The sequence below is a fragment of the Manis pentadactyla genome, chromosome 3 (assembly GCF_030020395.1).
Source record: "Manis pentadactyla isolate mManPen7 chromosome 3, mManPen7.hap1, whole genome shotgun sequence".
Lineage (NCBI taxonomy): Eukaryota > Metazoa > Chordata > Mammalia > Pholidota > Manidae > Manis > Manis pentadactyla.
In genome coordinates, this window is record NC_080021.1 from 116,713,968 (window position 1) to 116,728,067 (window position 14,100).

Here is a 14,100-nt window from a genome sequence, read left to right on the forward strand (position 1 = left end):
AAAACTTGTCCCCTGCCAAGTTCTCAGAAAATACTTGATAAACATATCACACTAAGATAGTAATTTCATGATGATACAATGCATTCCTCTTCTCAGAGACATTTGTACTTAAGGCTTAAACCGAAGATACCACTTCTTACCATCTCCTCTATTACCCCCCTGGTCTAAGCTGCTAACCACCTATTCCCCTGGATCACCACAGTAGGTCCTGAACTAGTCTTCCTGCTTCAACCTTCCAAGTCATAGTACATTCTCAACACAGATCAGACCTAAGTGAGAGAGCCTATCATTTTTTAGCCCAAAACTCTGAGAGCTCTCTAGTTCACTCAGAATAAAAGCCAAAGTATCTCTGATAACCTGCAAGGTCATAGATGATCCGAAATGAGTAAAGTTGGGGGTATAGTAAGTATATCAGGGACAAACAACAAGAGTCCACATAGGTCATGTTGAATTTGAGATGTCCATGAGATATTCAGACAGAGCTGCCAAAAAGATGTTACCCTTAGATCCTCAGAAGAGAGCTTTAGGCTAGATTGGTGGTTCTCAACTGGGGCTGATTTTGCCCCCCAAGTAAAAATCCCACAATGTGTGGAGACATTTTTGGTTCTCACATCTAGGTTAGAGGGGACTCTACAGTGGATAAAGGCTAGAGATGTGGATGAACATCCTATAGCACACAGACAGCCCCCAACAACTGAAAATTATCCAGCCCAAAATGTCACTAGTGCCAAGGTTGGGCTACAGACATAAATATGGGATACTTATTCAAATAGACCATATTTAAAATCAAAACTGCAAAGTGAGAAAAAAGAGGACTTTGAGGGACTCCTCTTTTAGAAGTCAGGCAAAAGGGGAAGAACCCACATAGAAGCCTGAAAACGTCAGCTGGAATGGGAAAAACAAACCCAGGGGAGGGTGGTGTGACAAAGGCCAAGGAAAGAGTGGGCCTAAAAGGAAGGAGTGCTCTCCTGTGGTCCACTGCCTGGAGACCAGTTAAGATGTCAAGTAACACTGGTAAGAGGTGAGAGGCTTGAAAGAATGGAGGAGATGTGCTGTGGGGAGAGCTAATGGAAGCACATGGGAAGACTGCTGGGCAATCCTGAGGCTGCTGAATATCATTAGAGTGAAACCAACAGGCAGCTAGTGGGGCTTATCCAGTCTGAAGGCTTTGCCAGACAAGAGACATTAAAGAGTTCCAAAGGGAATTTGCTAGAGAGTAATTTAAACTGGAGCAGCTAGGCTGGATAAGGAAAGATTTGATGAAGGAAGGGAATTAATGACTAGAGAAAAGGGGAAGGTTATTAATGAACTGAAAGTTTTGGTGATCAAAAACATTTTCCCCATTCAATAAATATGCTTCTCTACCATGCTTTTAATTGCTCCAAAATTACATAGCCTGTTTCTTAATATTATTAAAGTAAATGTTGATTTTACTTTAATATGTAAGAGCTATTCATTATGAACACTCCTTACCATACTATTTACTCATCTAGACCAGAATCAAGTGGCATTCGTGGAAAAGAGGATGTTATCATGAAAGATATGCTAAGTAACAGACATGGATCAAAATATTAGCTCTTTCATTTACTAATGTTACAACCTTGGATAATTAACCTCTCTGATCCCAGATCTCTTAAGCTAACAAACAGATTGTGGTAGGCAGAATAATGCCCACATGTAGGGAAAATGGCAGTTCCATGGCCAGGATCCTCACCTGATCCTAATCTACTCATCTGTTGTGTATGTGCAAGGATGTAATATTTAGCCTACTATGCAAGCACATACTTGCAAACCTATTGGCAATAAGCCATTATTGACTTTGTTGCTATAGAAAGAGCTCTTTCCAGTGCTAAGAGCAGAGGAGAACAGAGGATGGAGGTGAGAGCAGAGCCTGGAGTGGAGGCAGCACCTGAGGCTAAGGCTACATAGCAGAGACAGAGACAGAGAGGGACTTGCTATTTGCAGACTTCCCTGGAGGCAGACAGGACTCTAGCACTCAACTTACCACCATGAGAATAAAGCTTGGTATAAGCCCCTTTTTACGCCCAACATTCCGTTGTTGTTATTCAGTCTCACTGAATCCAGAGTGAACTTGCCCAGAGCTGAAAGCTGTTTTGGCCCAGAGCTACACCACCCCACAACTCCAGTGATATCCACGTGCTAATCCCTGGAATCTGTGGGTATGTTGTGTTACATGGCAAGGAATTAAGGCTGCAGGTTGTATTAAGATCACTAATCAACTGACCTTAAAATAAGGAAAGTATCCTGGAACATCCTGCTGGGCCCAAAGTAGTCACAAGGGTCCTTAAAGGGAGAAGAGGCAGAAGAGGCAGAACCAGAGAGACTGCATGTGAGACTCCACCCATCATCGCTGGCTTTAAAGACAGGAGGAGGCCATAAGCCAAGGAATGTAACAGCCTATAGAAGCCATAGACAAGAAAATTGATGTCTTCTAAAGCCTCCAGAAAGGAATGCAGCCCTGTCAACATTCAGTGAGACTCACTTTGGGTTTCCAACTTTCAGAACTGTGGGATAATAAATCTGCGTTGTTTTAAGCCATAAAGTTTTTGTTAATTTGTTACAGCAGCAATAGGAAACTAATACATAGGTAAAATGAGTCATCTTTATAAACTGTTGTATAGAATAACCAAGATAACATATATAAACTACCCAACAGAGTACAAATTACATAGGAAGCATTTAAGTAGCTGCTATTGATTTTATTAGTCCCTATACTATAATAGCACCAAAATCAATATAGTCAACAGAAGGGACATTGACTCAGTTCTAGTACTTACTTAACTTTGTGACCTAAAATATCTTAGTTAACCTCTGTAGACCTAACTAGTGAGAGGACCTAGAACAGATGACTTCTAAAGTTTCTCCCAGCTCTAAAATTTTATGATTCTAAAACCTAATTCCTTAATGACACATTCTACTTATTGCTAATTAACTGATCCAGAAAATCCTATTAAATAAAAATAGAAAGCCAAGCAATTTTCATTTTATGTTTCAACATTTTCAATATTTTATATTACAGAGTTATAGCTTTATAAAGTTGAGTCATGGTATAAAAAATCACATGTCTACAGGCAAGGAAAAACATCTAAGCTATCCCGTTACTATTTAGAGGCCTTAGTGTCAAACTACAATAATCATCTGAGTTGCTCAAAGTATATTCCCACAATATTACCTCATTTATTCTTTTTTTAACAGCTTTATTTAGATATACTTCACATACCCTAAAATTCACCCTTTTAAATTGTACAATTCATTGGTTTTAGTATATTCATGCAGTTACACAACCATCACCACAATTTTAGACCTTTTTCATCATCCCAAAAAGAAACTCTCTAACCATTAGCAGCCACTCCCCATCTCTCTTCCCCAACCCTCCCACCCCACAGTCTACTTTCTGCCCCTATGTATTGACCTGTTCTGTACATTTCACATAAATAGACTCATACAGTATATGATGTTTTGTGTATGGATCCTTTCACTCAGCATAGTATTTTGAGATTTATTCATGTTGCAGCAGGTGTCGGTACTTCATTTCTTTTCTATGCTGAGTAATATATGGATATACCACATTTGTTTACCTATTCATCATCTGATGGACATTTGGGATTTTTCTACTTTTTAACTATTAGGAATAATGCTGTGATGAACATTCATGCACAAGTGTTTATGTGGATGTTTTCATTTATTTTGGGTATATACCTAGCAGAGGAACTGCTGGGTAACATATGGTAACTCTGTATTTTAACCTTTAAAATAACTGCCAAACTGTTTTGCAACATGGCTGCCCACCTTTATACTCCCACCAGCAACATATGAAGGTCCCAACTTCTCTACATCCTTACCATCACTTGTTATTATCTGTCTTTTATTATAGCCAACTAGTGGGTGTGTATTACTATCTTTTGTGGTTTTGATTTGCAAACTCTTGTGACTAATGACCTTGAGCATCTTTTCATGTGCTTATTAGCCATCTGTAAGTCTTCTTTAGAGAAATATCTACTCAGATTCCTCACCAATTTTTTTAATTGGGTTGTCCCTTTTACTATTGAGTTGTAAGAGTTCTTTATAAATTCTAGATACAAGTCCATTGTCAGATATATGATTTCCACATATTTCTCCCACTCTGTGTATCTAATTTAATCTTAGTATAGCTACTTGCATCAGATTCAATGTTGCTAACCCCTTTTTATGAACAGAATTGGCATATTATATGATTAAAGAGACTTGACAAGTGGCTAACAGACTAAAAAAAAACTTACAGCTGTGCTCCCCTATTTTTATTAATTTAAAGAGGCTCCATATTCAGCAACATTATGCAGCACACCCAGAAAGGCGCCTTCCTTCAACTCTGATGCTGGCCTCTATCTATAACCAGCCTATATTACTTCCACAGTTATACCAAAGATGGCTCATTCATTCATTCATTCAAAAAATATTAAGTGTTACATGGTAGGCCAGGCCCTATGCGACTTATTGGCAGCTCAGGATGCATCAGTGAGCATGGCCAGGTCCTTGACCTTGTTATTCTTACAATTTGACAATGTTATCCAAAATCCCTACCCCCTAAATCAATTTCTTAATGGAAAACAGTCCAAATAAAATTTTAGCTTATTGCTTAAAGATCCACCCTTAACTCAGAGGAAACATTACAGATTTTAATGTAAGTGATAACCTTAATTTTTTTTTAAATCCACTGTCAAGCTTACTTAAAGCTTGGATAGCCTAGGATAGCCTCGTTTTGAGTACTGGCCTTACTAGGCCAACACTTGGTTCTTATAAATCCTTTTTATAGGTAGCAATGCCTATTTTAATGACATTGTCAAACTGAAACTGGACTAAAGGAAGAAAATACTCATATTTTCACCTTCAACCAGAAAAGCCTGAGGGTTCAAAGTCTGTATCATGGCCAGTTCCTAATCCATGCTGAATAAAAATGTTACATTATCTCTATTAAACATAAAAACAAATATACAGAATTACAAATCCAACAACCTAAAAAGGAAGTTCCAACCTTGTCTATCAAAATATTCCTAATGCAAAGCAGAGGGACCGGATAATTTCCAAAAGACTAAAGGCATAGCCCTGAGTGGCCCACTGCAAACTTTAAATTTCTTGGTCTTGTGTTTTCTTCCTTAAAGAATTCACTGAGATATTACATTCTAAACCATAATACATCTATTTTCTTTTGTTATTAAAAAAAATTGACATTCTTAATTAGGGTCACTAGAAGACTTTGTTGAGGACAGATAGAACTCATGGGTTATAATTAAAACCACATTAATTTTTACTGTTAAGTTTAGTAAATTAAGTAACAGCCTGCAAATAAAACTAACATTCAGAAAGATGTACGACACCCTCCTCACGGTTCTGAGTGCCCTCAGCACACCACTTTGTAACTGGAGGGTGTGAGGTTTGCTGTTGTGCTAGCTGGGTGCCTAAGGATTAAGAAGGCTTGGCAGGAGAAGCAAAGCATTCTCCAAGGTAATCACAGGGACAACCTGCCACAAAAGGAAGCATCAGAGATCAATGCAGGGCTTCTCCACACTGTGAACTGGGAGGCTAGGGGTTTTCTGTGGGGTCTCAGGGTTGCCTCAGGGGCTCTGGGCATGGCCATAAGTGGACAGAGCACTGTACTCGCTACCTCCACTTCCCTTCACCTGTTTTCCATACTGGGCTTCCACGTAAGTTTTCTGAAGGCTGAAATCAAACTGTGAAAAAAAAGATCTGAAAACCTGAATCTAGAGGAAGTCTTGGCTAGGCACACAACAATGTGCATCAGATCTGAAAGACAAGGTGAGGACAAAATGGGAGAATGAGTAACAAAGCTGGTGAGGAGCAGAGTCGAAAACAGGAAAGGGTGCGGTGTAAGCCAAGGGTCGGGTCAGGCCTTTATCCACTGAAAAGAATGCCTATTGTGGAGTGGGTGTGTCTGCTTAAGGGAGCAGCAGTGGGATCCTTCACCCAGAAGCACTCAACTAATCAAATCTTAAACTCCACAGTCTCTTAACCTTGTAGCTCTCTAGATTGCTTACGTCCCATTCCCAATCAGTTCTCCACAAAGCAGCTAACAAAAAAGTGGGACAGATCACAACACGTCTCTGACTTAAACCTTCCGATGGCTTTCCCAGGACACCTGAATAAAATCCTATACCCTACTGTAGCCCTAAAGTATCATGTCCTTGTTAATTACCTCTCCCCTCCTCACTCACCCCTGTGCCCTGGCCACTCCTCAGGCAAGCTTCCAGCTAGGGCTCTGCCATGCTGCTTCCTTACCCTGGGATGCTTCTCCCATTGCTGTGTGGTGACTACATTCAAGTCTGCTCGGAGGTCACCTCTTCCAAGAGCCTCTTCCTGTTCACATTACCTAAAATGGTGTCTGCACCAATATCACTCCCTTAGCCTTCTTCAATCTTCTTTTCAACATTTTCTTACCATCTGAAATTATATGTATGTGTTTGTCACCTACCTGCCCACTAGAAATAAGCTCTACCAGGGTGGGGACTTTGATCTAGGTAGTCATACCACCTTAGAACAGTGTCTGGCAGACAAATATTCTATATTTACTGAATGAATGAATGAATGAATGAATAATACTTGATCTTACTGTTTCCACTTCCAGTTTTTCTCCACTCCCTATTTTTTTTCTGATCCATCAGCCAGGCTCCAAGCTTCACTTCTGGTCCACTATAACCTAATAATCCAGCTTTGCCCACTCCTGTGCCCAGACTTGCTGGCTTGTCCTTACCCTAAGCCAATCTATGAATCTACTTCATTCCCACACCCAGGCAAGACATCACTGCTCTCAAAGGCCCTATCCATATGGACTGGAGACTCTGCAAACACACAGTCCCCCATCTCAGTAGGCCCTTGCTCACTGCTACCCATCAATCCCTTTTTGAGCTCTCAATCGACTCCCTCTCTCACATCCTACAGAATCAATTCCAAACTTCCATCTCTTTCTTCAAGCTTCCCACTCACCCCTCCACGAAGCAAATGGCATTACCTCTACAAAGACAAAAGAAAGGTTATTAGGTCAGACGACCTTGTTTCCTCTACTCCAATTGACCAACAAAGTGCACACGGCTACCTCCTTCCTGAGAGAGTAGAGGAAGGATATCTGCCTTCCTGCCCAAACTGAACCTTCAGCCAGTGCTCCGGAACTCAAACCATCCCACTCCTTAGGGATCTGATACCATCAGTTATCTACCTTCCTCTTCTACATCTTCAACTTCTCCTTCTCTTCTGATTTTCCCCCACTGCACATAAGTGCTTACATCTCTCCCATCATAAAACAAACAATGAACAAATAGTATGTATTTCCCCAGATGTCATGTCTTTCTCTTGCCTCTGTCCTATTTGCCCCTTCCCCATCCCAGCCAAGTGTTTTCACAGACACTTTAAACTATTTTTATGGCCCCCCTCATTTCCTTAACCCTCTACAGTCTGGATTTTATTCAAACACAACATTACTCTCTCCAAAATACTGATGACTTCTTAATTCAAAATGCATTCAGAATGTACTGGACCTATCAGTTTAATATTCACATCCTTAATCTTAAAATGCTTCTCTCTCAGCTGAGCGACATTATTCTTCTTGCAGTCCAACCTTTTGGGGCCCTTCTTCACAGTCTGCTTTGCTAGTGACTGTATGATTTCTACATGTAGTGCATGTAGCCCAGTTAAAAGCCTGGGTTCTGTCTTAGATTGGGCTGCCATAACAAAATGCCCTAATGGGGTGGCTGAAAACACAGACGTGTATTTCCTCACAGTCCTGAAGGCTGGAAATCTGAGATCAGGGTGCCAGCACAGTCTGGTTCTGGTGAGAGCCCCATTCCTGACTTGCAGACAGCTGCCTTCTCTCTGGGCCCTCACCAGGGAGAAAGCTCTGGTCTATCTTCCTCTTCAAGCAAAGGCACCAGGCAACTGCCATGGGATCAGGGACCCACCCTTATGACTTCACTTAACCTTAATCACCTCCCTGAAAGCCCGATCTCCAATAAAATCACATGAGAGATTGAAGTGTCAACATACAAATTTGGGGGGACAATTCAGTCCATAGTAGCCAACAATAATGAAATTTTAAGTATGATAAAACCAAATGTTATGTAACAATAACTATGTAAGTATAAGAACTTGAAAGCAACAAAGATGAGTATCATATGAAAATATCAGGATACAAAATTTTTACCTGAATATATAAAACATATGCATATGAAATAAGAAGTAAGGTATCATAATCCTAACAGGAGTGATGTTCAAGTAAAATAATTTATTTCTAAACTCTTCATTAGAGAGTTTGAAAGATAAACTTTCATAGAAAGGATACATAAATAAAAAGCTGCAACTGAAAAAAAAAGTCACTAATAATTCCAAATCTAACTTTTTTTGTTTGTTTCCTTACACCATAGCTTACACCGTTGCTACCTGTAATAATGCCAATATAGGCTAAACTGCTATAACAAAACCAAGAATATAGTGGCTCAAACAAAAGAGGAGTTTATTGCTCTCTCTCATTTAATAGTCAGGTGCAACAAGTGGTCTCAGGAAGGTGGTGGCTCTCCTCAGTCTAGGGACTGGGGCTCCTTCTCTCTTGTCCCACCACTCCCTGGGGAACTGCCCTATGATGGAAGCTGGCTCATCAACATCTTGTTCATGGGAGCGGGGAAAAAAGAATATGAGAGACAGGCAGATTTTAAATACAAATGTGGTTTAGAAGTTGCAGACATCACTTCCACTCCCAACTTAGACATGTGGCCTCATCTGGCCACAATGAGCCTAAAAAATACAGTTTCTATGTAGGGGCTATGTGCCTAGCTAAACATCAGAGGTCAGAGTGCAACCTTCTTCCCACTCTGGAACAGTCCTCTCCTTTCTAAACGGTATGGCTCCATCCCAGTCTGGTGACCTACAAGCTAAGAAGAGTACCTCTGTTCTCCACCCGCCCCCACCACACCAATATACGGCAGAAGGCAAATAGGATGGATGCAATTAAGTCTTCCAGTCTGAAAATAATGACAAATACATATTCTTACCAATAATGAAATACTGTTGGATAGGAATGGCAAAGAATTCCTGCTCTACCAGGGAAGCAAGTCCATTGGTTAAACTCGGTTTCTGTCACCTGGTTTTGCATCTTTCAGATACTTTTTTTCCATTATCCCTCTGGCCAGAATGAGGTAGACGTGGGAGTGAAAGTGCCTGAAAGAGGCAGCAAAGAGCTAATGGCCTATTTCCTGCTGGTGTATATTTGGGCCTCAAGGATTGCTCTACAAATTGCTCTGACACCCTACAGATATCAAACAAAGTCAAACCATCTCAAGTTTTTGCAAGCCAAACACGTGGCACCTTTGGCAACATAATTCTCTCAAAAACTTAACAGGTCTGTCTTTAGTCAGTGCCACGTCAAAGTAACCACAAGAAAAGACAGTCTGGTTGTAGCTACTAAGCTTGTCGATTCTCTCCTTTTATTATCTGGCCTCTGGGCAGATCCATCCCTTTCTCCCTCAATTTAAGGTTAGCTATCTTGAGGTCATCAGATTCACAGCCTGATGATTAAACTACCACACCCCAATTACAGCAGGGAAAGCTGTGTGACTTGAAATGGTCCTTCCTGTCTGACTGTTTTCAGGCTCAACCATTTGATTTGCTTTAGTCAATAAAATATGAACAAAAGTAATATATGCCATGTCCAAGCAGATGGTTCTGTCATATCTTTTTCCCTCTGCCACAGAATTGCAATGTCCCCAAAATGCCTATCCCTTTGGCCTGGAGTATTGAAGGATGTGAAGCAGAGCCACAGAGACTTTATGAGTTAAAAATAAACCTTTGTTGTTCTAGGGAACTGAGACTTTATATTTGCTAGCTTAACTGACTGGTTCGGGTGAGAAGGTAAATCCTTAATTTGATTCTGGCCTGGACTGACTTCCACTGTCTGATCAAGAAAATCAAGTGGGAGGTTCCTCAAAATGAATATTACCTCTTGCTGTTGGGAACACAGAAGCAGTTTATTCCAGCTCTGCAATACCCATGCTACTGTCCTTTTCAGACCTCTTGTAGTTCCTCACTGAAGCAGGAAGGAGTAGTTAACTCATCTGAGCAGTCTCATGTTAGCATTCTTTCTAAGCACTTCCCTGAAGGTACACACTGGATAGACAAATTGACTGCCTGTCAAGTTATCAGGGGTGACAGTCTCACCAAATGTTTTACCACAGTATAATAACGGTCACCAGTTGTCTACCACATAACATGGTGCCTAACATGTTGATCAAATATTCAACCAGTGCCATGCATTTTAGCTATTATGGCAACACCCCACTTCAGGTACCAGTTTTGGCATTAAATAGGGTATGGGGTAAGCCACAAATGTAGTGGCTCAAACAAGAAAGTTTATTCTCTTCCTTGAAATAGTATAGAGATAGGCAGGTGGCTCAGGGAAGGATGAGTAGAAGTTGGTCCAGGGACGTAGGCTGATGAGGCACAGCTCTGCTATCCTCATCACAGGAATTCTATCTCTGGGTTGAAGGCAGCTGTTTCCATTCTAGCTGTTGCTGCTTTCCAGTCAGTAGGAAGAGCAGTGCCATAAGGAGAGGAATAGGACAAACACCTTATCTTTAAGAGGATATCCCCAAAGTTTCATATACCACTTTTGCTCACATCTAACTGGCCCAAACCTAGTCACCAGATTAGGCCGGGGAAGTTGGAAAATACATTTTCTAAGTGGGTAGCCATGTATCTAGCTAAACCAGAGAGGTTTTGATACTAAAAGACAAAAAGATAAACTAGACACTGGAGAAGAATTAGCTATACCTAATCTGCCATACCTCACACAACCTCTTCTCAATAGTCATCAGAGAGCTTTTTTTAAAGTATATTTCAGATTTCAGACTGTGGCACCCTCTGTTGAAGATCTCCATTGGCTTTTTGTCCACTTACAGCCGAAGTCCCCCTCCATTACCTATCTCACCTCACTTCCTAATACTCTTCTCATAAAATACCACCAAATGGATTAAAGATCTAAATATGAAAGGTAATACTATGAGACTAATGATAAAAAGGAGGATAATATATTTATGACCTTAGAGTGATGAAAGATTTAAGTAAGATTTTAGAAGTATAAACAGCATGGGGAAATCCTGAAGGAATTGACTTTATAAAAATTAAGGACTTGTTATTCAACAAAAGGCACTACATAAAGTTAACAGATAGACAAAAGAATGGAAAAGTATCTTTACAACACCTAAAAAAACTAAAGGATTAATATCCAGTAGAAGTCAAGATCTCATGAAAAATAACAACAAAAGACAGGAAATAAAATTGAAAGCTTCACAAGAGACATAAGCAGACAATTCACAGAAGGTACAATTAAAGTTATCAGGAAAATACAGGAAAATACCTCATTAAATTTGAATTAATGATAAACAATAAAAATATTTTTAGTATAAGTATGTCCCAACTATTGCATGGTATATACTTATACTAAAAAATTATTTGTTGTTTAAATACAACATACAAAAATACATACTAAACATTTGAACAAGTTTAACAAGGTATCCTGTATTTTTATTTGCTAAACTTCCTTTGACTGATATTCCTCTCCCCAGACTTACATCTAGTGCAGTCAGCAGGGTTCCTCTGAACCTGAAATACATTATAATGGGTGCGACCTTTGGGAGGGCCACCCCAAGAAATGATGGGAAGGAGTGGCGCTTGTGCCAAAGGACATGTCTACACTTGAGTGGTCGTGGAGGCACCACCACCGCTGCTGGCCATGCCAGCCCTGGCCTGTGGCCCAAGCCTAAGGCTACTGCTTCTGCCACTGCTGTTGCTTCTGCTGCCGGCTGGAACCTGGTCACGACTATGGAAAGGAGCAGAGGTCCGGTACATCTTAATAGAGAAGCAACTGGCTGCTGTGTACCACGCCTTGATGGCTACAGAGCCCATCACCAGAAAAGCTCCAACCAAGGTAATAGCCACCTATTCCATTGGGGGGTGGGTGAGAGACTGGACCCAAAGGCCATGGAGTGGTGTGGCACAGAAATCTACCGTATATCATGTGACTGTCCATTTGCTTGACATCCCCAGGGAATAATGAAGCAGATGCATTGGTCCAGGTGTGCTGGCTAAAAGGAAAGCCTGCCTCTGATGTGGCCCAATGGTTACATCAGTGCTTGGTACACATGGGGCAAAAGACAATGTGGGCTGTAGCCCATCGGTGGGGCTTGCCATTGACCTTTGAAGAAGTCAGCCGATCCCAGAAGGAGTGCCCTGCATGTTGTGCAGATCAGCAAACCACCAAGAGGGGCCTAGAGCATCTCTTTGCAGCCTGTGGCCCATCGCCGGTGATTGAGAGCGATCAAGGCACCCACTTTATTGAACATGTGTTGCAAGGATGGTTGCAGCAATTAGGAATAAAATGCATGTGGCTCTGGACATTTCGACACATGGACCAGCGATGGCTGGCTCTTCTGGCACCTTGGGGAAAAGGCCTGGAACCTGGCCTCCTGTGTATTCCTGGAGTAACAGCAAAGTGACCCCCCATAATCATGGTTATTTGCTTCTACAGTCCTTGTGGCCTGGATGCGCCCCCTGGCTGCAGCTGCCGCATGATGGCTGGAATGGACAAGCTTTGGACTTAATATGCATGGGACTTTGAACCTAGCTGAATCCTCTGGCTGGAGAAATTATCATGATTATGTTTCTGTAATCAAGAAAAAAATGCTTAAAGAGAGGCTTGACTTTGTCTAATGTTTGGTAAAAGTTTTGTGAGCAATGTAGCATGGTTGTTAGGAATGAGTAAACAAGTGTAGAAACATATTTTGTGCTTAGTTAGAGATTGTGCTGTAAAGAACATTTACTTAATCTGCATAGGCTGAATCCTCTGGCTTGAGGATTATCAAGATTTTATTGTTATTGTATGTTATTAGATTGGTTGGAAGAGGGGCAACGAGTAAATTGTAAAGCGCCTGTGGGTAAAATTGTAACATTTCCAGAATATCTCACCTGGCTTTAGTATATCTGCATATCAATAGGGTTCAGAGGAGGTGGAAAGAAGTATGACTTTAGTGCACTTGCATCATTCATCAGGGGTGGAGAGAAGTTCATCTCCATATCCTGGGCAAGGAGGGCTTATCTGTACCCAAGAGGAGGGCCAGGTTTGCTTTTGCTGGAGCAGAGCTGAGGAGAAAGATGGCCCAGGTGTGAGGTTTGTGAGCAATAAACCGGTTTTAAACTTTATTTCTCCCTTTGCCTGATATCAGTTTTTAGAGGTATTTTGCCTAGGGATTTCTTCTCCCTGGACTTACAGTCATTAACTCATATTTTTTCCATTTTACTACAAAAGATCACTTAACCTAGGTTTCTCTTTTTGATCACATCAGTGGGCAATAAAAGTTCAACTAACTATTCACGGTATTTGCACAGAGTAAAAACCACATTTCAAATCCTGTAGATAGCACATAAATAATCCCAATAACCATATTCAGGCATCAAAGACAGGTTTTTCCTGGAAAATTTAAGTACCTATTTAGTATAAATTTATAAAATTTAAATGTTAAGGATAAGAGTGTTTGCATATCATTTAATAAACAATATGACATTAATTTTAGGACTTCGTTAAGATTAACCTCTTCAAGTTAACTATACAGCAGGTCAGAAATTTGGACTGTAAACAAAAACAAGAATCAGGCTTCACATTTTCAAAGAGCTTTCACATAAAAATGCTTTACCTAAATCACAAATGCTGCTTTATGCCTAGATAAGACCTATCAGGAATACAGAAGGATAACACAAAAGCTGTGGGTTAAAGAAATAGGGACTGCAATATAAACACAACTGAACTCATTATTTTTCAAATATTATGAACTTATTTCATATGTAAATACAGTATTAGGGTATTTTAAAGAAACAAAAAAGAAAGGACACCAAAAACTCATTTTGACTTCTCTAATTTCTAAGATAAAGAATGCCCTCTAAGTTTATTTTAACATCTCCAGAGGAAAATGCTTTTAAAACTAAAATATTACTGTGAGAGATCAATTTTTTTAAAATATCTACTTTCTGTCACAGTTCCAGTAGATAGTC

The 14,100-nt window shown here is 40.4% G+C and overlaps 1 protein-coding gene across 6 annotated transcripts in view; it reads right to left on the minus strand.

The window, feature by feature from the left end:
- The window catches only part of ZNF438 (zinc finger protein 438), a 184,322-nt gene that overhangs the window by 155,937 nt on the left and 14,285 nt on the right, over nucleotides 1-14,100 (minus strand). Inside the window, exon 1 of one of the 6 annotated variants that reach the window (XM_057498349.1) lies at nucleotides 13,021-13,787. The exons of 4 other annotated variants lie outside the window; for them this stretch is intronic. The gene's annotated coding sequence lies outside the window, so the exon portion shown is untranslated. Of the gene's footprint in view, nucleotides 1-2,245; nucleotides 2,265-13,020; nucleotides 13,788-14,100 lie in introns of those variants that run through there. One more of the 6 variants, XM_036912231.2, reaches the window with a different exon arrangement.